This window comes from Hemitrygon akajei, chromosome 4 (assembly GCF_048418815.1).
Source record: "Hemitrygon akajei chromosome 4, sHemAka1.3, whole genome shotgun sequence".
NCBI lineage: Eukaryota > Metazoa > Chordata > Chondrichthyes > Myliobatiformes > Dasyatidae > Hemitrygon > Hemitrygon akajei.
Genome location: NC_133127.1, coordinates 71,522,912 through 71,550,090, shown reverse-complemented (window position 1 = coordinate 71,550,090; position 27,179 = coordinate 71,522,912). Strand labels below are relative to the sequence as shown.

The 27,179-nt window shown below is 40.0% G+C and overlaps 1 protein-coding gene across 1 annotated transcript in view; it reads right to left on the bottom strand.

Annotated features, from left to right (window-relative positions):
• Window positions 1-6,859: 6,859 nt before the first annotated feature.
• The window catches only part of ankrd50 (ankyrin repeat domain 50), a 108,671-nt gene continuing 88,351 nt past the window's right edge, over window positions 6,860-27,179 (bottom strand). Inside the window, exon 4 of the mRNA XM_073042816.1 lies at window positions 6,860-8,908. The gene's annotated coding sequence lies outside the window, so the exon portion shown is untranslated. The remainder of the gene's footprint in view (window positions 8,909-27,179) is intronic.

The window sequence follows — 27,179 nt, the reverse complement described above, 5'->3', positions numbered from 1 at the left end:
TTCTCGGTGGCTTCCCTCACTAGACCACTTCTGGGACGTTCACTCAGTTTTTGAGGATGGCCTGCTCTAGGCAGATTCACAGCTGTGCCATATTCTTTCCATTTCTTGATGATCAACTTAACTGTACTCCAAGGGATATTCAGTGACTTGGAAATTTTCTTGTATCCATCTCCTGTCTTGTGCTTTTCAATATTCTTTTTGCTGAGTTGCTTGGTGTGTTCCTTTTGTTTTCATGGTGTAGTTTTTACCAGGATACTGACTCATTAGCAGTTGGACCTTCCAAATACAGATGGAGTTTTACTACAATCAATTGAACCTCCTTGACTGCACACAGCTTTATATATAGGTAGGACATCTTAACTAATTATGTGTCTTCTAAAATCAATTGGCTGCACCAGAAATGATTTGGTGTGTCATATTAAAGGGGGTGAATACTTAGCAATTATTTTGTGTTTTATATTTGTAATTAATTTAGATCACTTTGTAGAAATCAGTTTTCACATTGATGTTAAAGAGTGTTCTACTGTTGATCAGGTCAAAAAAAGCCAAATTAAATCCACGGTGATTCAATGTTGCAAAACAATAAAACATGAAAACTTCCAAGGGTGGTGAATACTTTTTATAGGCACTGTATCTTGTCCACTAAGAAGGAATGGGATCAATTTTATTTTTATTGAGATGCAGTGCAGCATAGGCATTTCCGGCCCTTCGAGCCACATCGCCCAGCAACCCACCTATTTAACCATAGTCTAATCATGGGACAATTTACAATGACCAGTTACCCTACCGAGGCCTCTCATGCCTACTTATAGCTCTCTTAAGTTTATTCTTAAGCTTCTTCCTGGCTATCTTGTAATTCTCTAGAACTCTCTGATTCTGTGGGAAGAAACCAGAGCACCCGAAGGAAACCCATGCGGTCACGGGGGAGAATGTACAAACTCCTTACAGGCAATAGTGGGAATTGAACCTGGATTGCTTGTACTGTAAAGTATTGTTTAGATTCATGGCTTCAGTTTTATAGATGAGTACTGGCAGTTTGATGCAGTATCGCAGATTTATATAGTATATCACCAGGGTCAGAATTCCAGGTAAAGGTATGGACAACAGAAAACCCAAATGTAGAGCCTGTACGGCACAGCATGATTGTGGTTGTGAATTCCATATGATGTCCAAAACCAGAGTGCAAAATTGTATCAAGATACAGTGGAGAGTTTATCCAAAATAACCATGCCAGATTCTAACATTGTCATTCTCTTCAACTGAGAATAGGAATTGCAACAAGCACGGATAAGAAACTTACTTTGTTTTTAATGAAGATGTTTAAATGTTTAATTACTGTTAAATATTCATTAAAAAAATTAACAAGTTCAGATTTAAATTTTTAATTGCCTGAGTTTTTGTTTATAGGCTTTGACATTTGATGGTTGTGGGAAACACATTCAAGTTCTTATCAGGCTTGACAACTGGTGAGCAGTGTTTTAACTGAAAATTTCTTCAACTGTTTGTGGAAGTGGCCCTATCTATACTCTATGAGCATGCCTTAACGATGACAATTGTCCATGCAGCTAAAAGGCCTTGATGTTGCAAGATCCGTCACAATCATATCGATGCTCTGGTAATACATTGCTGCCAGTAAGATGTTGGCATTGTGGCACTCATGACTCAACAACTAAGTGCTGAAGAAAGCACTGACAATTGTAACAGGGTCTGGATATTGCAAGGTACATATTTTGAGTGGGATGTGGTCAGTTTCTACGCTGCCCAGACACGTTTCCTAATTTATTAAGTCCTTTAGATAACAGAAAAAAAACACCAAATTAGTGCAATGTTCTCCTTGTAGAGTTATGGTTGTTTAACAATCAATGAAGATTACATCTTTATGTTGTAATTTATGCTGGTAAGGGTAGAAATAAAAGCAGTGAAGTTTTGCTACTTATTTAATGCTAGAATTCAAGTACAAAAAAATCTGGTAAATTGTAATAAGAAGCATCATTAAAAGGCCTCCACACATAGCATTGAGTATCTCTTCATCCTTTGTCTATGATGCATAAGCAAGTGGATTTCCTTTTGTGGGAAGGACTATTTTGACATTCTGATCACTTCTGAAGCCATTCAAGTGGGATTACAAATTCTGACTTTCCTGAAAAGTCCTTGCCACCATCATTGCAATTGCTCTCTGACATCTGATTTCCCCTGAAATTCACCACAAAACTGCCCACTTTCTGAAGTTGTCTAGCAGTTACATCAGCAAATCAGCCCACTGAACCTGCAGAAACATTTCAAAGTCTATAGGTATCTTTTGAGATTTAGTAAGCCACAAGGCATGGCTCTCATCATCTTTATATTTCAGGCAGATAGTCATTTTATATATGGAAGAATCTGCTTCCATAGCAACTTGGAAATCAGGTGCCAACTTTTCATTGCAAGTGTGTGTAGGTGAGGCAGCAGCATGGGTGGCTTGCTGGGTATGATGCATCTTTGATTAAATCTTTCTCCTCTCCCTTACACCCCATGCACTGCCAATTGCTACTTTCATCAGCTTGGCATTAATTGTCTGATGGCACTTTGGGAAGTGACTAGTTCTCCTTAAATTAAAGAAGATAAATTGTGTTATTACTCAGAATGATAGCTATAATTGCAGACAGCCAATGCTAATCCATTATTCTGTTGTTTCTCTCAATCCTACTTTTATATCCAGCAACTAAAACCACTTGATAAATGACAACAGGGTTTAATTTACTCTCCTGTTGTAATTCAGAGAAATAAAATACAAGTGAAAGCTTTGCTTTTCGAGGACTCAAGGCAAAGAAATCCATGGCTGATGGAACTAAACAAAATTTCAAAGGGGTTTCAGGCTAGGGAAGAAGGACAAAAAAAATCACAAAAACATAAGCCCTTAGGGCATAAGAGCAGAATTAGGCCAATTGGCCCATTCCATCATGGCTTTATTATCACTTTCAACTCCATTCTCCTGTCTTCTTCCCATAACTTTTGATATCCTGATTAATCAAGAACCCATCAACCTCCACTTTTAATTATACTCAATGATTTGGCCTGCACAGTCATCTGTTGCAATAAATTCCAGGTTCACTACCTTCTGACTGAAGAAATTTTTCATCATCTGTTCCAAATGGAAGTCTCTCAATTCTGAGGTTGTGCCCTCTCGTCCTAGTCTCCTCCACACCAGAAAATATTCTCTCCACATCTACTCTATCAAGCCCTTTCAACATTCAAGATCTCTCCTCATTGTTCTAAACTCCAGCAGGTATAGGCCCAGAACTATCAAATGATTATCATATATTAACCCATGAATGTTCTCTGGACCCTTTCCAATGCCAGCACACCTTTTCTTAGATAAGGGGCACAAAACTGGTCACAATATTCCAAGTATGATCTGACTAATGTCTTTTTAAAGTCTCAGTATTATATACTTACTGGTGTATTCTTGTCCTCTTGAAATGAATGCTAACATTGCATTTGCCTTCCTTACCACCAACTCACCCTGCAAGTTAACCTTCAGGAAATCCTGCATGAGGACTCCCAGGTCCCTTTGCAACTGTGTTTTGAATTTTCTCCCCATTTAGAAAATATTCCACACCTTTATTTATTCAGCCAAAGTGCATGACCGTGCACTTCCCTATACTCCATCTGCCAGCTCTTTGCCTATTCCCAATCTGTTGAATCTTCGACAGACACCCTGCTTCCTCAACACTCCCAATCCCCTCACCTATCTTTGTATCATCTGCAAGCTTGGCCACAAAGCCATCAATCCCTTCATCCAAATCACTGGCATATAACATGAAAACAACTGGTCCCAACAGTGACCCCTGTGGCATACTATTCACTGGCAGCCAAAAGCCCCCTTTATTGCAGTCAGCCAATCTTTTTCCATGCTTTCCTGTAATACATAAAAAAGGCTTAAACAATGAAATTTCATTGGATAAACTTGCTGTAGAAAGCATTTATTTTTATAATTTAGAGGAGCAAAATACTTTGATAGAAATATGCCACCTGTTTTCTGCAGAAGATAATTAGTTGCAATTTGCTCAATTAAATTTTAATTTTTTTACTCTAAACACCATCTTCTTAACATCTACTGCTGTTTAAATTTCCAACTTCCTTTTGATTTTGCAATACCAGATGTCTAGCATTTGAAAATAAAAAAAATAAACTTTTTATTGCCTTCAAATTTTGCTTTTGAAATGCAAAATAATGTATTTAATAAGTTAGCAAACTCATACATTTTCCAATATGATATTGTAATTATCTCAAATCAATCTTTAAAATATATTAACTTAAATTCAGGTTAATTCTAATACTTCCTGCATTTTATTCGTTAGATAAGCTTAAAATAAGTGTGGATGAGACCATAAAATGTTTGTAGTTTTCACATCCAGGCATTGTAAGTTGGGACATCAACATTAACAATGAAAAATAAACCATAAGAGGAAATTACAATCTAATTATTTACCCCTATTCCTCAATAATTTTTGGAGTGTTTTAGAAGCTAGGAAGATTTTAACAAGGTTCTTTCTGAAATACTAACACAACCACTCTGTAATCATAGGTGGTGATAGAATTTTGGTGAAGCATTCATTATGTGGAAGATACATTCATAGAAAATATTAGGAACCCATATTGTTAAATGATTGAAACTTCATTATCTAATGAAGCTTGCTTGACTTTCTACAAATGGAAATCTGTAACTTGCCTAATTGAGCTATATGGGGCAACAAATGTACAAATACAATACTGCATGGAGAATTCACTTCATGGGTCAATGGCTGGTAGGAGCAAATAATTTACAGCTCCAGAGGAAATACAGGTTAAATTGACTAAGGGAAGATAACTGAAGCCGGATTCCTGGGTGAAATTAACTGTCTAAAAATACATATTTATTTCGATAACACTTGGTTTTAAATTAAAATTTTAGAAACATAGAAAACCTACAGCACGATACAGGCCCTTCAGCCCACAAAGCTGTGCCAAACATGTCCTTACCTTAGAAATTACCTAGGGTTAACCATAACCCTCTGTTTTTCTGAGCTCCATGTACCTATCCAGGAGTTTCTTAAAAGACCCTATCGTATCAACCTCCACCACCGTCGCTGGCAGCCCATTTGACGCACTCACCACTCTCTGCATAAAAAACTTACCCCTGACATCTCCTCTGTACCTTTGCAATAAAAGATCTCATACAAATACAAAGATGAAATTTATCTGTGCAAGAGAACAAGTTCAATGTTTTTGCAGAAATTTGCCTAGATTTTTACAATGGACTCAGTCAGATAGCTGATTAGTTACCTCATATTTACAATTAATATATGAATTACTAAATATTTATAACATTATATAGCTCATTTTAAATAATTAAATTATATATAATTTACAAATAATGTTATTAAATAAATATGAAATACCGATTATTCTATATTTGCTTGTAACACGTGTCTTGTACTCCATGGCTTGGAATGATAAATTAAAATAAGAATTTTGATGTTAGTGGAAGAGATATTTGAAAAGAATAGTAATTGGAAAGAAAGTGACAACATTTGAAGTATAGTTACAGATCAAATGGACTGCAGAGATAAGAATAAAGTGTAAGGAGATAGAGCAAAGGAAAATAGTTTACTCAAATATACACACTCTATGAACTTACATTAATAGCTTTTTTTTACATATATGGTCTCTTCCAATCTGATGTTATTGTTAATAAATTTAATAGTTGAAGTTGTTTATTTGCTTTGTTTATCCAAGATTTCTACAGAAGTTGTAGTAGGCATCATGGAACTACCAGTTGCCCACACATCCCACCCTTCCTTGAATAAGCAGCAGATTCATTAGCAGCGCCCTGGTTGCACTATCAATAGGTTGAGAAATTATTAGCTTTAAACTAATTTTTTAAAATTTTTCTAAATTTTAAGTTATTTCTGTTAAATATTATGAGATAAAGAATAGGTATAAGAGAGCTTAAGTACTATTAGCGATGATCATAATAGAAAATTCTGAACATACGAGGGGTGATTGATAAGTTTGGCACCTAAGGTAGAAGGAGTCAATTTTAGAAAACCTAGCTCATTTATTTTTCAGCATAGTCCCTTCCTACATTTACACACTTAGTCTAGTGGTCATGGAGCATAAGGATCTTGGACCTCCAGAAAGTGTCCACAGATGGGTGATTGATAAGTCAGTGGCCTAAGGTAGAAGGAGATGAGTTATACAGCTCTCGTTACATGCACATGCAGGTCAACTCTTTGAGTGATTATGCAGAAAGTTTGAAGTTAATAACTCATCTCCTTCTACTGTAGGCTACGAACTTATCAATCACCCTGATGAGTTATTAACTTCAAACTTTCTGCATAATCAAAGAGTTGAACTGCATGTGCATGTAACAAGAGCTGTATAACTCATCTCCTTCTACCTTAGGCCATGGACTTATCAATCACCCCTGCTGTGGACATTTTCTGGAGGTCCAGGATCCATATGCTCCACAATCTCTGGACTAAGTGTGTAAATGTAGGAGGGGACTAAGTTGAAAAATAAATGTGCTAGGTTTTCTAAAATTGACTCTTTCTATCTTAGGCCACAAAGTTATCAATCATCCCTCGTATTCCAAGTTAGAAGTTTCCATCAATTTTTGGTATTAATTGCTGTATGCTATTATTCCCTTATTAGTATTAAGGAAATCATAGATAATTCATACAGTTGAAACAATTTGATTTCTTTTGAAGGAGATTCTTCAATCAGGCTATAAACAATTCTTAAGGTTTGTTGCCCTCATACAAATTGATTTAAATTTAATTTTTCTCAAAAGTAAACTCACAATATACAATTTTCCATCAAATTAAAGTCAACCTGCTGAAAAGCAAATATATTTATTAAGCACTTTACTATACATAAGAATTCTTTGCTCAATATAATACAAGAAATAAAATAAAATCTTACAATGCAAAATTCAATGTACATTTAAGCTATTTACAACCAAATACAAAACCAAATGATTTAAATGTAAATCTAACTAACTGAAATACTGTTAAGTGATTTATTGAATAAACAAAGTAGACTTGCATATCAAAACCAAAACTGGACAAAAGAGAATCGTAGAGAATTCAAATACTGCCTAGAATTAAAGGTAGAAGAATAGGATTTGAGGGCTCTACCTGCACCCTTCTCAATTGTTTTTGTTTTATCCAAATAACTAAATGAATAACCTTGGGCATTCTTCATTTAGAATCAAGCAGGTGACTAAATTACTAAAGTTAGATTACCAATTCAGAGTCTGGCTCTAGTCAAATGACCTGCTGGAAGAAGATTCCATTTCTGATGCATTATGGTTTCACACTTTCAACAATTTAATTACCAATCCCAATCCATCTAATTGCAACCACTGGGAATTTGAAATAAATTCTTGAAAGTAACACAGATTTGGAAATGTTCACTTTACAGTATTTACATAGAAACATTAATAACGGTATTTCTAATGAGCTTAAACCAAAATATGAAATTACGGAAGTCTAAATAAAGAAAACTCTCTCTGGAAATCTTAGCACCTTGTGTATCAATCTGTAGCTATTGTCTAACCAAAGTAGTTCTTAAGAAAGGCATTTTTAAAACCTAAATACTGTAGTAATAAATGCTGCGGGCATTATTTTAAGTTTTCACCACATTCCTTGTGTTATAAAACACAGAAAAGGGGTAAAATGAAGTTTTGTTAGATTCAGTTTTGGATTCTGGGATTAATGGCACATGATAAAGCCCGAGGAGCCAAAGTCAACATTTTCAAAATCTTAATATAATGATCAAAGAGAACAGTCCCACAGGGACAAAAATACTGTGTTAGAATAAAAACGTCTAACTTTTCTCCCAAGAGGCTACATCTAATTCTAATCTACAGGACATAAATTGATTCCACCTTGGAATCAGCCTTTTGCCTAAGTATCGACATGCAATACACCACAGTAGTCCTGTCATCTATACCTTCAACACCTTACAGTGACACACCTTTTTCCCCACACAAAAAGCCACAAACAAATAACAAGCAATTTTCTTTTCTGTGACATGTTATGCAACTAACTGAGTGTTGGATATCATTTTGTCAAAATGGGCAAGAAAATTGCATATAAAAAAATCACCATGTAGTTTTGAACACCATTACATTTTGTACATCTATCTTAAATTCAATACAAAGAACCTTTCATTACAAAAAGCTTTTATGCTTTGCATGTATCCATGAACACATCAATGCATAATTAAAAAAACAATAAATATGAGAACCACTCATTCCAGTATCATTTTCAGTATTATGTAGATTGCATTTCTGTGGAATCAATTTGTTAAATAATTTAAGGAGAGATAGGACAAAAAGCTTCTTGTGTGATTATTGTACAAATTCAAATACAAGTTCATAGCAATAGGCTGAATATATATTGCAACAATCTGAAGCCCACATCAGATCTAGATAATTAGGAATGACTTGCTTTTTCATAAGCTTCAATTTTCAATCAGTCCTGACATAACTCCAATTTGCATTCTGCATTCTTATTTCTCCCCAACGCATCAAGCAGTAACTGTAATTGTTCTAGTGTTACATAATGGTTTATGTTTATGAAAGTACAAAGTAAACAAATATATAAAGCATATATTTATGCATGGTTACATTTAAAGATAGCTTTTATCGTGGCACAGATAAAATTGTTTTTTTAATGAAACATCATGGTAGAATTAAAACTTTAATAACTTTTGCTGCTTTCATTGAGTAAAGGTGCTTTTAACTCTGATATCAAGGGGACGACTTCATAACCAGGCCAGCTCCATCCAGGCTGCAGTTAGTTCAATGCCTTCAGTTTACTGGCTGCAAAGTATGATGGGAATTAAATGCGGCACTTCAATTAAATCCATTGCGTTTCATCTGAAAAAGTGAACAATGCTTACATGAAAATATATTTACAGATATTAATGACTAAGAATTTCTTGAATTCAATGCATTAGTCCTTAATTCTTGCTTTTAAATTAAGTAAAAGTAATAAATTCCATAATATCTTTAATCTTGTAAGTGTTGCATTTATTTAATAGTACCCTTGTCAGTAAACCTTTCTTCATGTCAATGTAGAAATGGTACATCCTCTGACATGGAACCATCAGAATGAAATCTGATCTCAATGTTAACTAACATTCTTACACAGATCTTAAAACTATGTTCATTGGATAGCAGCCAAGTTCCTCTTTTTAGCTTACTTTATCAAGGTCAAATTGTTAAACTAATTTATACAACAGCTAAGGTGAACTAATGCATAAACTCATGTTCAAACTTGGGTCCTGCTCCTTAAACCCAATTCAAAAGTAGCAACAAATTACCCAATCCAGTCAAGAGAAACTAAGCATTTATGAGTATAACATTTGCTGCACGAGTAATAAATCATGAGGCAAATAGACTGATCTGAGGGACTGTTTATTCATCTAATCACTTCAGCAAATCTGAATAACTTCTCTACAATTGTCAATCCCAGTATTATATCTTCTCTTCTGAGATTTAATAGATCAAGCAATATCAATAAATCTAACCCCAAAGATGGAACTCAGAAATTGTATTTTAAGACATGAAATACACATTTTCCTTAACCATACATTTAAGTATTCCAATCGTAATGCAATTTAATCTGAAGATTTACGAAAGCTGCATATGCAATAGTGAATGAAAACCAGAAAAAACTAGAAAAGCTGAAAACCTAAAAATAGAAAATGCTCCAAATACTTAATAAGCCTTAGAAATAAGAACTTCAGATGGATGACTTTTCATAAGAACTTGGCAAAATTAGGCAAAAGCATAATTTAACTTTCAGATAAAGGCCCATGGAGTACCCATGGAACAAAGGGTATGCCCATGATGGGCTGACTAATAAGAGAGACTGTAAGAGTGCAGCTTAGCAAGTGGTTTGCACATACTCAAGAGGCCAATCTCCAAGTCATTGTTGAATTGTTCATTGGAGCATTCATGAGAATGGATTAAGATTTAAAAATAGTTCCCTACTCACCCTCTTCTTTTGTATTTCAGTAAATTTTATTCATGAATATACAAATAGAACATAACAGAGAACATGGAACAGTACAACACAGTACAGCACAAGCCCTTCAGCCGACCTTTCCACCTACTCTAAGATCTAATCCTTCCCTCCCACATAGCCTTCTATTTTCCTTTCATCCATGTTCCTATCTAAGAGTCTCCTAAATGTCTTTAATATTATTTGTCTCTACTATCAACCCTGACAGTGCACTTCTTGCACCCACCACTCTCTGTGTAAAAAAAACCTCTGCTTACCTCTAATAGCCTTGAAATTATGTTCCCTCCTATTACCCATTTCTGCACTGGGAAAAACTCTCTGGCTGTCTGCTCTATCCATGCCTCTTATTATCTTATACACCTCTATCATCACTTTTCATCCTTCTTCATTCCGAAGAAAAAAGCCCAAGCTCGCTCAACCTATTCTCATAAAACATGCTCAACATGCTCTCTAACCCAGGCAGCATTTTGGTAAATCTCATCCGCACATGTATCCTCTCTAAAATTTCCATTTACTTCTTAAAATCAGAGGACCACAAATGAACACAATATAGCAAGTGTAGCCTAACCAGAGTTTTATAGAGCTAGAAATGGTACATTGGCTTTCTTAATATTCAGTGTGCGCAGTCTGGACACTTGCAGTGTCATCCATTTAATACATTCTACATCATATATGTCAAACTCAAGGCCCGCGGGCCAAATCCGGCCCGCGGTGGAATTATCTTTGGCCCGCGAGATAATATCTAATTACTATTAAAGCTGGCCCCAGTAATCGAAGTGCCTATGGCGTATGATATGGCTAATGCTGAGTTTATTCAGGTACCAGGTTTTCAGGGTTTTTAGTGTTTATTTGGCAGTCTTGCTCGGCAGTGTTCTTCATAAGAAACGGAATTTGTAAAGTGAAACACTTTGTAGTTATAGCAGAGACTGAGACACATGAGAGCAGGCTGAAAAAACGGAGGCAACGAAAGCTGCGTTCGCACGCGTCTGACTGATCCTGCATGAAGCTGCATTTTGCTCAATCCGGCCCGAGACCTAAAATGAGTTTGACACCCCTGTTCTACATAATAAGCACAGGTCTCTTTTAAGAATATATTCTACAAGTGTTTTTGGAGCTTATAACATAAAACCTAGGTCCTCAGTGACAGTGGCAACAAGAATTTAGGTTGGTTGCACCAAGCTTCAGTGTGACCTTTAGTAGTCCTCCTACAGCTAGTAATGTGCCAGGCAGCAGCTGTTACTTACAAACATCTCTAACAAATTTTGGGCAGAAGGTGCATCCCTCAAAACATTGATGATCTTCCAGCAACACTTGATGTTTGTGCCAGTTAGCATCCTTGGGAAGAGCTTGTAAATTATAAAGTCCTCAGTTATATAACTGCTTCAGATGAATCTCAACAAGGATGTACGTTGCAAATGAAAGTTCACAAAAAGTAGTACAGTTTTCACATTGTCACTGTTGCTGTCTTGAGGGCTTGAGCGTTGGGAATCAGAATCTGACTTGCATGAAAGATCTGATGGGGAGATACTGTCAGCCAGGTGAAGTCTTGATACTTGTTGGTGAGTTCTGGTGATGAGGCATTCTGCCAAATGGTTTTGAAAACCTGCTTGGAAAACCATTCTGCAGGATCTATTGTGTCCTTTACCCACAAAGCTTTAAGGATGTTCCATACTGACTACTGCCTGGTGGACTTGTGGTCAAAGGTATATTTTTCTCTGATGGACCGTACTAGAAAAGACAGGTAGTGCAGCAAGCCCAGCTATATGAAACATTCTGTTCCACCACGGCCAGGCTAATCCTTTGCAACAATGGAAACGTGTAAAACCACAGCACAGTCTTGGTGTTCACTTACTTAAGTTCCATGCATAGCATGATGCAGCCACACATATTTGCTGCCACAGCGGAGGAATGGGGGCATGGGTGACACCTGCACCATGTACAGCAACACAGATTCCTGACCGACATCAAGAGGGAGTACTCTGATATTCCCAATTTTTATTGGATCTCACATCTTTACTCCAGTCAATTTTTGCCACCCACCTTGGTTTCTACAAACCAGAACTTTCAAATAGTCACACTTAATTGGAAAACAGAGGATTATGAATGGTCTCACTCATTCTGCAGATGGCTCTGGCCCTCAAGGCTAGACTGCCTAGTGCACAATTCAGCTCTGACAACAAAAGGTCCATTCAAAAACTCTGGCAAATACAAACCACTTCCTAAATGTTAGGGATCATTGCATCTTTCAGTGAAGGTAATGATGAAATTCTTCACCATCTTGAACAAGGTTTTGATCTATGATGAAAATAGTGCTTGAAGATCAAAACATTAGAGCCAGCATAAAATCCATGGTCATCAGTATTTGCGTTCTTCTATATGCTTCTGAGACTTAGGCCAGATATAGGAGGCACAAAGCAAAGGAACAATATCACCAAAGCAAATTCTCTAAATTTCTGCAAATTCCTCTAAATTTTTTGGTAGGCTAAGACAGAACCAAGTTCAACATTCTCCCCCGGTCCAACAAATCCAGCACTAAGGTCTTTAATACTTTTAGATGGATCTGTTGTATCGCTCATTTGCCCCAAAATGCTCAAACTGAGTAAATCCGCTCACTCTACAACATTTAACTGACAGCAATTTCACAGGACTGGTCAGCCCCTTGTACTTTCTGCACCTCAACATATCAGACACTACTCTGTAAAAGGAAGAGATTACCCAGCCAGAGGAAATGATTCAGCAATGTTCTCAAATAAAATACAGCACCCCTCGACTTCTGGGAATCCCTAGGCCATGACGGGTCAAAGGAGGTAACATACATGGACAGCATTGAGAACTTTAGCTTCATGCACACGGATGCTCAAAGCAGAGGAAGGTACCTCATCTCAAACTAGCAAACTCCCAGCTTTACCAATAACTTTTGGCCCCAACATTTGCAAAATGTGAGAGTCTCACATTGGCTTCATCAGACACTTTATGACTCACAGAACTGAAGTGAATGCGAGTTATCCTGTCCATGCTAACACAGAGCCTATTTTTGATAGGACAATCTTTTCATCCCAGGAATTAGTAAAGTGACTCTCTCCTGAACTATCTCTAACGTGGGTATATCTTTTCTGATATTAGATAAGCAAAATTATACACAGTACTCAACGCGCAGCATTACCAACACCCTGCATAATTGTTATTTTTAAACTTCAGCTTCTTAGCAATAAAAGCCCATATGTTATTTGCCTTCTTAATTACCTGTTGCACCTGCATGTTAACTCTTTGTGATCATGCACAAGAATGCCAAGATTGCTCTGTACTCTACAGGAACTCAGTAAGTCAGGCAGCATCTATAGAAGGAAATGGACAGTTGCCTTTCTCAAACTGAAAGTTGCTGATGTTTGATGCAGCAATATTTTCCCCACAAAATACCAGCAATTTCGTGATTTGCATACATATGGAACTTAACAATGAAGTACTAATAATGTTCCTATTTGTTGTCTTCAGCACTACAGTTAAGGGAAATCAGGTGAATTTAAGTTATTACAATTTAGTCTTAAAACATTACACATTTTGCACAGCATCCAAGTGAGATTTTAAATTACTTACTTTCCAATAATTAGAAAAGAATCAAACCCCAATAAACTAATTATATGTAGGCTTCATAATTTTGTCAGGTTTTTAAAAAAGACAGATTAATGTAATATCATCATGTGCTAACTGAGATTGCTAGGTCTCTTTGTATAGCTGAATGATACTACTGGTCTATTTTTCTGTTCTAATTTCTTCTTGTAAAAATAGTGTATAATTCATGTTCTATTTATGTTTTTCTTTTGAATATTGTTTATCTGATGTTATCTGCCTGTGACATCTCTGCAAGTTTTTCATTGTACCCATGTAGACATGTTCTTGTGTACACGACAATAAACTCTACTTTGACGTTGACTGTTAACCACAGTTCTCAGCTGAACAATTGTCTTTCTTTTTGTTCAGCTCTTAAATTTATTTCTTAGTTTGTACTGTTTCTCAGTGAGGCCCCTCCAATCTTGTTGCTTTATGAGCTTTGCCTTAATGTTACACAATTCTATGGACAAAGACATATTGAACTAAGTTTCCAGGTTATAGATATTTTCTGCCGAGAAGCTTGCAGCAAGTTGTAAATAGCAAGTTGTGCTATTTCATCTCTGAAAGAAGAATCTTGGTCTTTAGTCAATGTTGTGTTGCCCTTAAGGCATTCGTTTAGTTTATTATATTTTCACTTTAGTAATTCATTTGTAATTGTTTTCTAGTTAAAGTTAAGGTTGTTGAAAGTAAATTCGTTGTCTGTGATATATCACAGCATGCGATAATGTCACACCCGGTTTCACTGCGTCTTGTGGGAAAATACCAGTTTGGAGAAACGGGAAGGAGGGGGCTCGTGTGTGCAGGATCAGCGCGAGAAAAGTCTTCTTTCTACGCACTAGAAACATCATAGAAGCAACGCCGTAAGTTCATAAGATAATCAATACGTTGAAGTAAAAATGTTAACGCTGATTCTGTTAAAAGTAATGACGGTTGATAAAGTTTGTTCTTTGTTATTTAAAGAGTTGTGGATAGTTTGTGTTGAAGTGTATTTAAAGCCAGTTGATGGCGTAGGTAGATTCTGACCGTATGTTGCACTTTAATGTAATATAGCTTGTTGTAGTTTTATTTTTGCAAGTAGTTATGATGCAAATGTGATGCCAAGAAGGAAACAAATACTGTATATATTTTGTATTGTTTTATCAACAGTTTTCACCATACGTTAATGTGGAAGAGTGAACAGTAAACGGTTAATCTTACTGGGATCGCGCCTCATTGACTCCAGTTTATACTAGGTGTTTAGTTCAGAGTTTTTACACCTGTGCGAGAACACTACAAATGTAGAAACAGATTATTTTTGCTCTTATATTTAAAAGTATCAATGCAATTCCTTGCATTAATGACAAAGTTGTTAATATTTTGAGAGAAGGGTGTTATGATACCAGCCCCCTCCTTTGTGAGAATTGCAAGAGCCCTAGTAAAAGGGGGGGTCAACGACCCAAAAGAGAGAGAGAGAGAGACAGGCTGAATGGACACAGGAAATGGAAAGACATTCCACTGGGACAAAAGCTGGTGACTGTGGCATTGTTCTCAGGAGACACCTGGGGACTGCAGACGTGCCAACTCGCAGGGACATTGTAAAGCCCTCGGGCAAAGTGGGCTGGTTGAGAGAGAGATTGCACCACCTGCAACCTGATTGACACCTGAGATCCCGTGAGGCAGTATAAAGAAGGGTCTGAAAGAGGACGACCCTCAGACGCACCAAGGAGACACCAAGAAGCACGATAACGCTTCCCGTGGGAACGGGAAGCCATTTTGAAATAAGCCACGTGCGTTAAATTCCGAATGCGGGGTTTGTGGCTGGAACCATCGGAAGATCGCTTTATTTAACACCAGGGAAGCCAAATCCCCTGAGGCTGAGGATTTGATTCATAAAGACAACGGCAAGTGTTATCTTTTCCTAACAATCTCTCTCTCTCTCCAACACGTGAAACCAAAAAGGGAAAAGCCTGCAGACTTCAGAGTGACTCTTTATATTTCCAATTGGACTCAGTATTATATACCCTAGACAACGAAAGAGCTTATTTCTGATTGATTATGGTTACACCGGTGTTTTAGATTGAGTTTTGACGATTTGAATGTTTTGTATTAACCATACGTTTGTGCCCTTATTGAATAAAACGTTTGAAAATAGTAGCATCCGACTCAGCTGATCCATCTATCTTTGCTGGTAAGTTACCTGGTTACGGGGTTTTCGTAACAAGTGGGGGCTCGTCCGGGATTTGACACCAAAAAGGGGGGAGGTCAGTGAATCGGGCTGTAAGTCCAAACTTAAATCTGGTTACGCAGGTAGTCAGACGGGAAACCAGCAAAGATGGATGTGGGTGAATTCATGAGAAACCCGACGGTAGAGGCGCTAGGGAAGGCTACAAAATCAGACTTAGTAAGTTTGGCGCAGGCCTTAGACCTCACAGCGGTGAAGCCAGCAATGAAAAAGCAGGAAGTGCTAAGGGTCATACAACAGCACTACGTTGGGAAGAAGGTGTTTACAGCTGAGGATTTGGAAAATATTCCCGAAAGGAGATTAGTGAGTGGGACAAATCAGGCAGAGTTGGAGAAAGCAAGGCTGGAACATGAGTTTAAAATAAAGCAGCTAGAAATAGACGCAGCTCAGAAGGCTGCAGAGAGAGAAGCCGAGAGAGCCGAGAGGGCAAGAGAAGCCGAGAGAGCCGAGAGGGCAAGAGAAGCCGAGAGGGCAAGAGAAGCCGAGAGGGCAAGAGAAGCCGAGAGGGAAAGAGAGCAGGTGTTCAAACTAAAGCAGCTAGAAGCAGAAGAGAGAGAGAAACAGAGGAACTATGAATTGGAGCTGGACAGGCGAAAACAAGAGCGAAGAACTCAAGGGGGAGAGAAAGAGGGGTTTGATATTAGTCGGGCGTTGAGGTTGGTCCCCCCGTTCGAGGAGACGGATGTTGATAGTTATTTCTTGCTCTTTGAAAAGGTGGCAGAGAATCAGCAGTGGCCCAGAGAGCAATGGGTGGCGTTGTTACAAAGTGTGTTACGGGGAAAAGCACAGCGGGTATATGCCGCGCTGCCCACAGAAAGGGACGGGAATTATGATCAAGTAAAGGAGGCCATTCTCCGAGGTTACGAGTTAGTACCTGAGGCGTATAGACAAAGGTTCCGAAATTTAAAAAGAGGGTGGAATCAAACGTATACCGAGCTAGCCCATGAGAAGGGTGTGCTCTTGAATCGTTGGTGCACAGCTGAAAAGGTGGCCGAGGACTATGGGCGTCTCAGGGAGCTAGTTTTGATTGAGGAATTTAAAAGTTGCGTTCCGGAAGAGATCCGAATGTATTTAAATGAGAGGACGAATCAGTCCATCTCAGAGATGGCTAGGCTCGCAGATGAATATGCCCTAACCCACAAGACAAAGTTTTCCTCGCCAAAAAGTTACCCGAGAGACCGTCGGAACGGTAGGGACAGTCCGCCGGCTAAGGGAGAAACTCCACCGGGAGCTAGCACAAAAAGTGAGGATAACAGACAAGAAACCTGGAGATCTCCTGGTTTCAACTGTTTTAATTGTGGAAAGGTGGGACATATTGCATCAAAATGCACTGCTCCGAGGAAGGAGTCGGAACGAGGGAAAGCAGCTATTTCCATAGGCTGTGTTGCGTCGATCCGAAAATCGACAAGCAGGCCCCAGACAGATGGAATACAGGAGGGGCGGGAGACATTTAGGTCCGAAGGAACCGTGGCTTTGAAGGAAGGGGACCCCCCAATTCCCGTACGAATTTGGAGAGACACGGGGGCGGAACTATCGTTAATTAGCCGTAATGTGTTAAAATTCGGCCCTCGCACGGGGGAGGTAGCCCTTAGAGGTATCGGGAACCGAACCGAGGTCGTGCCTTTGCATAGGGTCTTTCTAGATTGTGAGTTGGTGTCGGGACCAGTAGATCTGGGGGTCCTGCCGGAATTGCCAGGAGAAGGAGTGGACGTCCTTCTGGGTAACGACCTAGCGGGTGGGAAGATGGGTGCCGCCGTGAAGCTGACCACCCAGCCCGTGAGAGTTGAAGACCCTCCCTCAGAAAAAAAATTCTATCCCGCATGTGCGGTCACTCGCAGCATGTCGAAAAGGGCCGCTGAGACAGAGAGCGGGTGGAATCTGGCCAGTTTTGATTTGGCCGAAACTTTTATACCGACTCTGTACCAACGAGAGTCCGAGGAAGGGAAAACGGAGAGTAGGGAGGAACGAGTGGGAAATAGAGAGGAGGTAGACCGGTCCTTAGCCAGAAGAGAGTTTGTACGGGAACAGAATGGTGACGAGGAGCTGGTATCCTTGAGAGAGTCGGTTCTCTCCGAGACTGAACTGGAGGCAGAGCCAGAGGGTTATTATCTCCAGGAGGGGGTGTTGATGAGGAAGTGGAGACCCCCTGCGGTGCAGGCCGATGAGGACTGGGCGGTGCTACGTCAGATAGTAGTCCCGAAAGTATATCGGAACGACATTCTTGACTTAGCCCATAAGGGACCTTTAGGCGGGCATTTGGGAATAAAGAAGACCGTAGAGCGGGTTCAGAGGGAATTCTATTGGCCCAATCTGAGGAAAGATGTTACTGAGTATTGTAAAAGATGTCATACCTGCCAGGTGGTGGGTAAGCCGAATCAAGTTATCCCCTCCGACCTATTCCCGCATGTGAGGAGCCTTTCTCCCGAGTCATTGTGGATTTTGTGGGACCCTTACCTAAAACTGCGAGTGGGCGGCAGTATATCATGACCCTGATGTGTGCCGCTACACGATTTCCCGAGGCCGTGCCTCTGGGTAGTATTAGGACCTCTGCGGTGGTGAAGGCCCTTATCAAATTCTTTACCACCGTGGGGCTACCCAAGGAGATACAATCAGACCAGGGAAGTACATTCACGTCGAACGTATTTCGGCAGATGATGACCCAGCTCGGGGTGAGGCAGATTATGGCCTCTGCGTACCACCCGGAGTCACAGGGAGCGTTGGAAAGGTTCCACGCTACCCTAAAGACCATGCTTAAAGCTTATTGCCAGGAGAACGTTCGAGACTGGGATGAGGCTTTACCCCTTTTGTTATTTGCCGTAAGGGATACAGTCCAGTGCTCCCTGGGGTTCAGTCCGTTTGAACTGGTTTTCGGTCACAGGCCCAGGGGACCCCTAACCCTACTGAAAGAAAAATGGTCTAACCCGACCGCCCAAGTCAGTGTGGTCGACTATGTGCTGAAATTCCGGGAAAGACTGCGTCAAGTATGCGCCTGGGCAAACGAAAACCTTAAAGCCTCTCAGGAAAAGATGGGTCAGTGGTATAACCAGAGAGCGAGAGAACGAGAGTTTCACGTGGGCGACCGGGTCCTGGTCCTATTCCCGGTAGCTACTCACCCTCTGGGGGCGAGGTTTCAAGGACCATATACAGTGCGTAAGAAAATAGACTCGCTGAATTACGTGATCGAAACCCCCGACCGACGAAAGCCGACCCAGTTAGTTCACGTGAACATGATAAAAGGGTATCACGAACCCACCCCCCCGGTTGTTGGCGCGGCTATGAAAGCCGATGAAGTTGGGGGGGACGGTAAGGAGGAACCAGAACGGTTCGACAAGATAGGTATAGTCCCTACCAGATTAGAGAACTCTGTCGTATTGGCGAATCTTGCGGGTAAAGTTGGCCACTTAAAGCCTGAACAGCGGGAGCAGGTAATACAGCTCGTTAACCGGCATGCAGACTTATGCCCAGATGTTCCCCGAAGGTGTAATGGGACACAACATGATGTGATAGCTACCTCAACCCAACCTATTAAACAAGCCCCTTATCGGATGAATCCTGAGAAAAGCCAGCTGGTAGAGAAGGAGATTGAACATATGCTAGCTGCTGGGATAATCCGCGAATCCTCATCCGCGTGGGCTTCTCCTTGCGTGGTTGTCCCAAAGCCGGACGGGACCATACGATTCTGTACCGATTATCGGAAGGTCAACGCGGTTACCCAGACCGATGCTTACCCTCTTCCCCGGGTGGATGATTGCATTGATCAACTGGGGAAGGCAAGGTACATCACAAAAATTGACTTGCTAAAGGGGTACTGGTGCGTTCCTTTAACGGACCGGGCTCGAGAGATTTCAGCCTTTGTCACCCCGTCTGGGTTGTACGAGTACAACGTTATGCCGTTTGGGATGAAAAATGCCCCAGGGACATTTCAGCGGATGATAGACGCTGTGATAAAGGGGTTAACCCACACCAAGGCTTATCTTGACGATGTGGTAGTTTGGAATGACACCTGGGAGGAGCATCTGGGGGCTGTAGAAAGTTTGTTTACCCGAATGTCGGCAGCCCACCTTACTGTAAACCTCGCTAAGAGTGAGTTTGGTCATGCCACGATCACCTATCTGGGGTATGTGGTGGGAGACGGGCAGTTGGCCCCTGTGCAGGCGAAGGTCCGGGCTATTTCCGAGGTCCCGGTACCCTCCAATAAAAGGGCCCTGAGGAGGTTTCTGGGCATGGTGGGATACTATCGGAAATTCTGTAAAAATTTTGCGGACATTGCGCTCCCCCTTACAAAATTACTGCAGAAGGAGGAAAAATTTGAGTGGGGTCATTCTTGTCAGAATGCCTTTGAAAAGTTAAAAGCCGTACTGTGCCATGACCCGGTGTTAAAAGCGCCCGATCTGTTAACCCCCTTCTCCTTGGCCACGGACGCCAGCGATGAGGCGGCAGGAGCAGTCCTATTGCAGCAAGCGGGGGATGGAGTGGAGCACCCGGTAGCATATTTCTCTCGGAAGTTCAATAGACACCAGAGGAATTACTCTACCGTGGAAAAGGAATTGTTAGCGCTTGTGTTAGCGATACAACATTTCGAAGTGTACATTTGTCCGGCGCAAAGACCCCTAGTGGTCTATACCGATCACAACCCGCTGGTATTCTTGAACAATATGAAAAACAAAAACAGAAGGTTATTAAGCTGGAGTCTGATGCTACAAGAATTTGATATTAAGATCCAGCACATAAAGGGGAGTGATAATGTGCTAGCGGATTGCTTATCCAGGTGTTGAATTGAGTATGCGATGTAGGGCACGGTAGGGTAAGGTATTAAAGAAAAGGGGCACTGTACTTGTTAACTGTTTAGATGCTGACTTGAATGTATAACTGTATTACTCTGTAGTGAAAAGAAAAGCTTCTGTATTGTATTAGATTCAAAATTTCTGTAAGACTGTACCACTCTGGGTTTTAACCGCTGGTAAAAACCTTTTTAAGAGGGGAGGTGTTATGATACCAGCCCCCTCCTTTGTGAGAATTGCAAGAGCCCTAGTAAAAGGGGGGGTCAACGACCCAAAAGAGAGAGAGAGAGAGACAGGCTGAATGGACACAGGAAATGGAAAGACATTCCACTGGGACAAAAGCTGGTGACTGTGGCATTGTTCTCAGGAGACACCTGGGGACTGCAGACGTGCCAACTCGCAGGGACATTGTAAAGCCCTCGGGCAAAGTGGGCTGGTTGAGAGAGAGATTGCACCACCTGCAACCTGAATGACACCTGAGATCCCGTGAGGCAGTATAAAGAAGGGTCTGAAAGAGGACGACCCTCAGACGCACCAAGGAGACACCAAGAAGCACGATAACGCTTCCCGTGGGAACGGGAAGCCATTTTGAAATAAGCCACGTGCGTTAAATTCCGAATGCGGGGTTTGTGGCTGGAACCAACGGAAGATCGCTTTATTTAACACCAGGGAAGCCAAATCCCCTGAGGCTGAGGATTTGATTCATAAAGACAACGGCAAGTGTTATCTTTTCCTAACAATCTCTCTCTCTCTCCAACACGTGAAACCAAAAAGGGAAAAGCCTGCAGACTTCAGAGTGACTCTTTATATTTCCAATTGGACTCAGTATTATATACCCTAGACAACGAAAGAGCTTATTTCTGATTGATTATGGTTACACCGGTGTTTTAGATTGAGTTTTGACGATTTGAATGTTTTGTATTAACCATACGTTTGTGCCCTTATTGAATAAAACGTTTGAAAATAGTAGCATCCGACTCAGCTGATCCATCTATCTTTGCTGGTAAGTTACCTGGTTACGGGGTTTTCGTAACAAGGGAAATTCAGAGTGGGATCAACAACAATGTAACCAATTATTGACCTGCTGTATTTCTGGAGCAAGGAAAGTGGTGCCCAATATCCCTGCATAAATAAATTGAGGTCCTGTAACATACACTGGTACATATGTGATTTACTAAATGCACTGTATATTGTGTCTGCTTTGTCCAACTGCATAGGCATGACTGTAAACAAGCTATGTAAATAAATAATTCACCTTGCGTTTAAGCTATATTTCAAGTTCTCACAGTTTCCCAAACGTTACCATGGAAAACTCAATATATTCTGGCTTCAACTTTAATGGAAAATTACTTCTTTGCAAGTAGTCAGTTGTGAATTAGGTGAAAGGTTGTGTCAGTTTACATACGATAACAGTAAAATCCAACTTATTTCTTCAGATGAAGATCCATCCCAGTTTCTTTCCCCCACTATGGATGAGATAAACTTGCTTTTTGTACTATACGCAACTATGAGTGGGTGTGGAGCTGATGTCTTTTACCTCTTGTTGATAAGCACCACTCTTATGGGCCAGAAAAATTTTGCTTACCATCATGAGAATGAGGAGGTGATAGAAGCTACAGGCAGGTAGTTACTCCTAATTTGCAGGGGGCAGGTACCTGGGTGACTGTCAAAAGAAGCCAACAGAATAGACAGATAGTGCAGAGCATCCCCTGTGATATTCCCCCTCAATAATACGCATACCATTTTGGATACGGTTGATGGAAGGAGAACAATCTACCAGGGGAAAGCCCCAGCAACCAAGTCTCTGGCACTGAGACTGGCTCTGTAGCTTAGAAGGGAGGAGGGGAGAAGAGAAGTGCAGTGGTGAACTGGGGTTCACTAATTAACAGAGCAGACAAGATATTCAGTGGACGTGAATGAGACACCTGGATAGTATGTTGTCTCCCTGATGCTAGGGTCATGGACATCTTGGATCGAGTCCACAGCATTCTAAAGGGGAAGGATAAGCAGCCAAAAGTTGTGGTACACATTAGTACCAAACACATAGGTAGTAAAAGGGAGAAGGTCTTGAAGAGAGAATGTAGATAGTTAGGTGGAAAGCCAAAAAGCAGGACCTCCTGGATAGTAACTTATGGATTGTTGCCTGTGACAAATACCAATAAGGGTAACAATTGAATGACTTGGCAGATGAATGTGTGGCTGAGGATTTAGAGCAAGGAGAGAGTTTCAGATTTCTGGAACACTGGGAATTCTTCTGGGCAAGGTATAAAGAAGGATGGATTACACCTGGACCTGGAGGGGGTTGGTGGTGGAAGAAGCAATATGTTTGTGAGCAGGATTGCTAGAGTTGTTGGGGAAGGTTTGAGCTAATTTGGTAGGGAAATGGGAACCGGACTGAGTGGGCATTTAGTATACAAGTAGATGCAGCATGTAGTGAGACTGTGAGGAAGGATAGGCAGTTGGTCAGGCAAAGTTACAGTCAGTCTTTAAACTAAATAGTGTTGGGGGGGGGGGGGGTTTGAACAGTTTGGAAAAACGACGATAAAGTGAAAGGGAAAGAGAGCAAAGGAGAAGTTACAAAAGTTTCCAGAATAAATAAAAAGACAGAAGATTTAGAAAAGGATTAGAATTTAACTTCTGGTAACTTAGGGGCAAAGATAAAAAGGGAGATGTATACAGGACAGAAGAATATATAGTTGAATGCACAAAATATATGGAATAAGGCAGATGATTTTGTAGTGCAGTTAGAAATTGGCAGCTAAGATGTAGTGGGCATTACTGACCCATGACTGAAAGAATATCATTGCTGGGAGCTTAACATCCAAGGATAGACATAAGGATAGACAAGGATAGACACAAGGATAGAAAGTACAGGCAGGTAGGCAGAAGGGATGGGGTGGCTGTTGGTAAAAAAAAAGAAATCAAATCCTTAGAAAGAGGTGACATTGGACCAGAAGATTAGAGTCCTTGTGGGTCAAGTTAAGAAACTGAAAAGGTAATAAGCCCCTGATGGAAGTTATATACAGACATCCGAACAATAGTCAGGATGTGGGGTAGACAATCACAACAGGAGATAGAAAAGGCACGTAAAAAGGGCAATGTTATGATACTCATGGGGGATTTCAATATGCTAGTAGATGGTAAATCAGGTTGTTGCTGCATCCCAAGATAAGGAACTTGTAAAATGTCTATGAGATGTTTTTTTAAGAGCAGCTTGTGGTTGAGCCTACTAGGGAAACAATTTTTGCTGTGTAATGAACCAGATTTGATCAGGGAGCTTAAGCTAAAGGAACCCTTAGGAAACAGCAATCATAATATAATAGAATTCACCGTAGAGTTTGAGAAGGAGAAGCTAAAATCAGATTACAGTGGAGTAAAGGGAACTGGCCAAAGTTGAATGGAAGGGGACACTAGGAGGGTTTAGAACAGCAATGACTGGAGTTTCCAAAGGCATTTTGGAAGGTGCAGGATATATTCATCCCAAAGAAGTAGTAGTACTCCAAAAGGAGGATGAAGCAACCATGGTTGACATGGGAAGTCAAAGACCATATAAAAGCACAAAAAAGGCATATAGTATAGCAAAAATTAGTGGGAAGCTAGAGGATTTGGAAGCTTTTAAAAACAAACAGAAGGTAACTAAATAAAGCAATAAGGAGAGAAAATATGAAATATGAAGGTAAGCTAGCCAATAATATAAAAGAGGATACAAGAAGTTTTTTCAGATGTATAAAGAGTAAAAGAAAAGCGAGAGTGAATATTGGACTGCTGGAAAATAACCACTGGAGACTTAATGGAGGACAAAGGTATGGTGAACAAACTGAATAAGTATTTTGCATCAGTTTTCACTGTGGAAAATACCAGCAGTATGCCAGAAATTCAAGACTGTCAGAGGCAGAAGTGAGTGTAGTTGCTATAATTAAGGAGAAGGTACTTGGGAAGCTAAAAGGTCTGAAAGTAGATGAGCCACCTGGACTAGACTGGCAGGGTTCTGAAAGAGGTAGCTTAAGAGATTATGGAGGCATTAGTAGTGATCATGCAACATTCACCAGATTCCGGAATTGTTCAGTAGGACTGGAATATTGCTAATGTCACTCCACTCTTTAAGAAAGGAATGAGGCAAAAGACAGGAACTTATAGGCTAGTTAGCCTGACCAGTAGTTGGTAAGATGTTGGAGTTCATTATTAAGGATGAAATATTTGGGGTACTTGGAGGCACATGATAAAACAGAACAAAATAAGCAGTTTCCTTAAGGGGAAATCTTGCATGACAAATCTGTTTGAATTCTTTGAGGAAATAATTGGCAGGATAGACAAAGGAGAGTCAATGGATGTTGTTTACTTCACTTTCAAAAGGCTTCTGACAAGGTGTCACACATGAAGTTGGTAAACAAGATAAGAGCTCATGGTATTATAGAAAAGATACTAGCATGGATAGAAGACTGGCTGACTGGCACAAGGCAAAAAGTAGAAATAAAGAGAGCCTTTTCTGGTTAGTTGCTGGTGACTAGTGTCGTTCTGTAGGGGTCGGTGTTGGTACCGTTTCTTATCATATTGTATATTAACTTGGACATTGAAATTGAAGCTTTCTGGCTAAGTTTGTAGAAAATACCAAGATAGATGGAGGGGAAGATAGTTATCTGAGGAAGCCAAGAGTCTGCAGAAGGACTGTAGGGAAGTGAATGGTTATGCACTTGGTAGAAGGAATAAAGGCATAGACTATTTTCTAAACAGGGAGCAAATTCAGAATAAGATGTACAAGGGAACCTGGGAGACCTTGTGCAGGATTCCCTAAAAGTTAACTTGCGGTTCAGTCAGTGGTAAGGAAGGTAAATGCAAGGCTAGCTCTCATTTCACGAAGATTAAAGTATAAAAGCAAGGATCTAATACTGAAGGCTTATAAACCCATTGGCCAAACCTCACTCAAGAGTATTGTGAGCAGTTTTGTGCCTCTTATCTTGTAAAGAATGTGCTGGTATTGAAAGGGTTAACGCATGAGGAGCATTTGATGGCTTTGAGTCTGCACTCACTGGAGATTAGAAGAAACAGGGCAGAGTTCATTGAAACCTACCAAATTTTTAAAGGCTTAGATAGGTTGGATGTGGAAAGGCTGTGTCCTATATTGGTGACATGTAGGACCAGAGGGCACAGACTCAGAACACAAGGATGCCCCTTCAGAACAAAGATGAGTAATTATTTCTTTAGCAAGAGTGTGGTAAATCTATGGAAGTCATTTCCACAGACAGCTGTAGAGGCCAAGTACTTGGTGCTGGATTAGACTTAATAATTATTTTCTTAGTAGCTTAACAATTAACTGTTAGCACTTTTTATTTCTAACTACTTATATATATGTAATTGTTTAGTATTTTTTCTAGTGGTCACAGTATGTATAGTTTATGCAGTTGTTCAGTATTTCTCCAAGTGGTTACATTTTTCCATTCTGGAAAGCTCTGTAAGCTTCTCAGGTGCTGCATTACTTGAACAGAGGATATCTTATTGGTTAACCCTTATCCATAAATTTGAGCAAATTGTTTCTTATCTACAGGTATAAAAAGAGCTGACCACACAGTGGTGCCATTTTTTTTTTGCTTCCCACTGCCTTCCTCCCTTCACTTAGTAGACCACTATCATTGTCTAAAATTTTCTTTGCTCTATTGAAACTTAATAAACAATCGTGAAGCAACACATTTTGTACCTCTTTCATGACTTCTGAAAGAATCTAAGATTAAAACATCGCAATCCAACATTGGGTATATTTAAACCAAAGGTAGATAGGTTCTTGATTAGTAAGGTTGTCAAAGGTTACGGAGGGAAGGCAGGAGAATGGGGTTGAGAGAGATAATAAATCAGCCATGACAGAATAGCAGAGTAGACTCGATAAGCCAAATTGCTTAATTCTGTTCCTATGTTTTATGGTCTTATGGTCATCTGTATGGCAAGTTGCAAATGTCAAAAATGGTTGGGAGACATTAAGATAGGATGCTCAGGTCCTTGAGATTACTACCTCAGGTACTCAAAATGAAAACCTGAAAATGATGTATATACTTTGCAGTTCAGACCGATGATCATTCATCAGAACAGGGAAGTCTTACAAAGACTTTACAGGTATTGACCAGGTAGTGGTAGGGAAATGAGGAAACTGAGAAAAGAACGAAAAGATTTGTAAGTGTTGATGGCAAATTAAATTAAACAAAAGGAAAAATGCCAGACATATTAAGACTGTAAACAACTTCAGTATTTAATTTCTTCTGTGCACCAAACTATTACAGATCTTCCCCTTTACTTCCTTCCACTCACTTTTTTTCACTGTCTTTATGTTTAAAACCTGTTGCATCTTTAAGTTTTGCTCATTCTTTCCTCATTACTTTCATTTCTCTAAAGATGCTGTCTGACATGCAGAATATGGAAGAACCAGAATCAACTCTATTAACCATACACATTTACCTGCATTAGGAAATTGCTGTGGTGTGTTTATCATGGCACAGCATGCAACAAAATAAATATTTAAATATT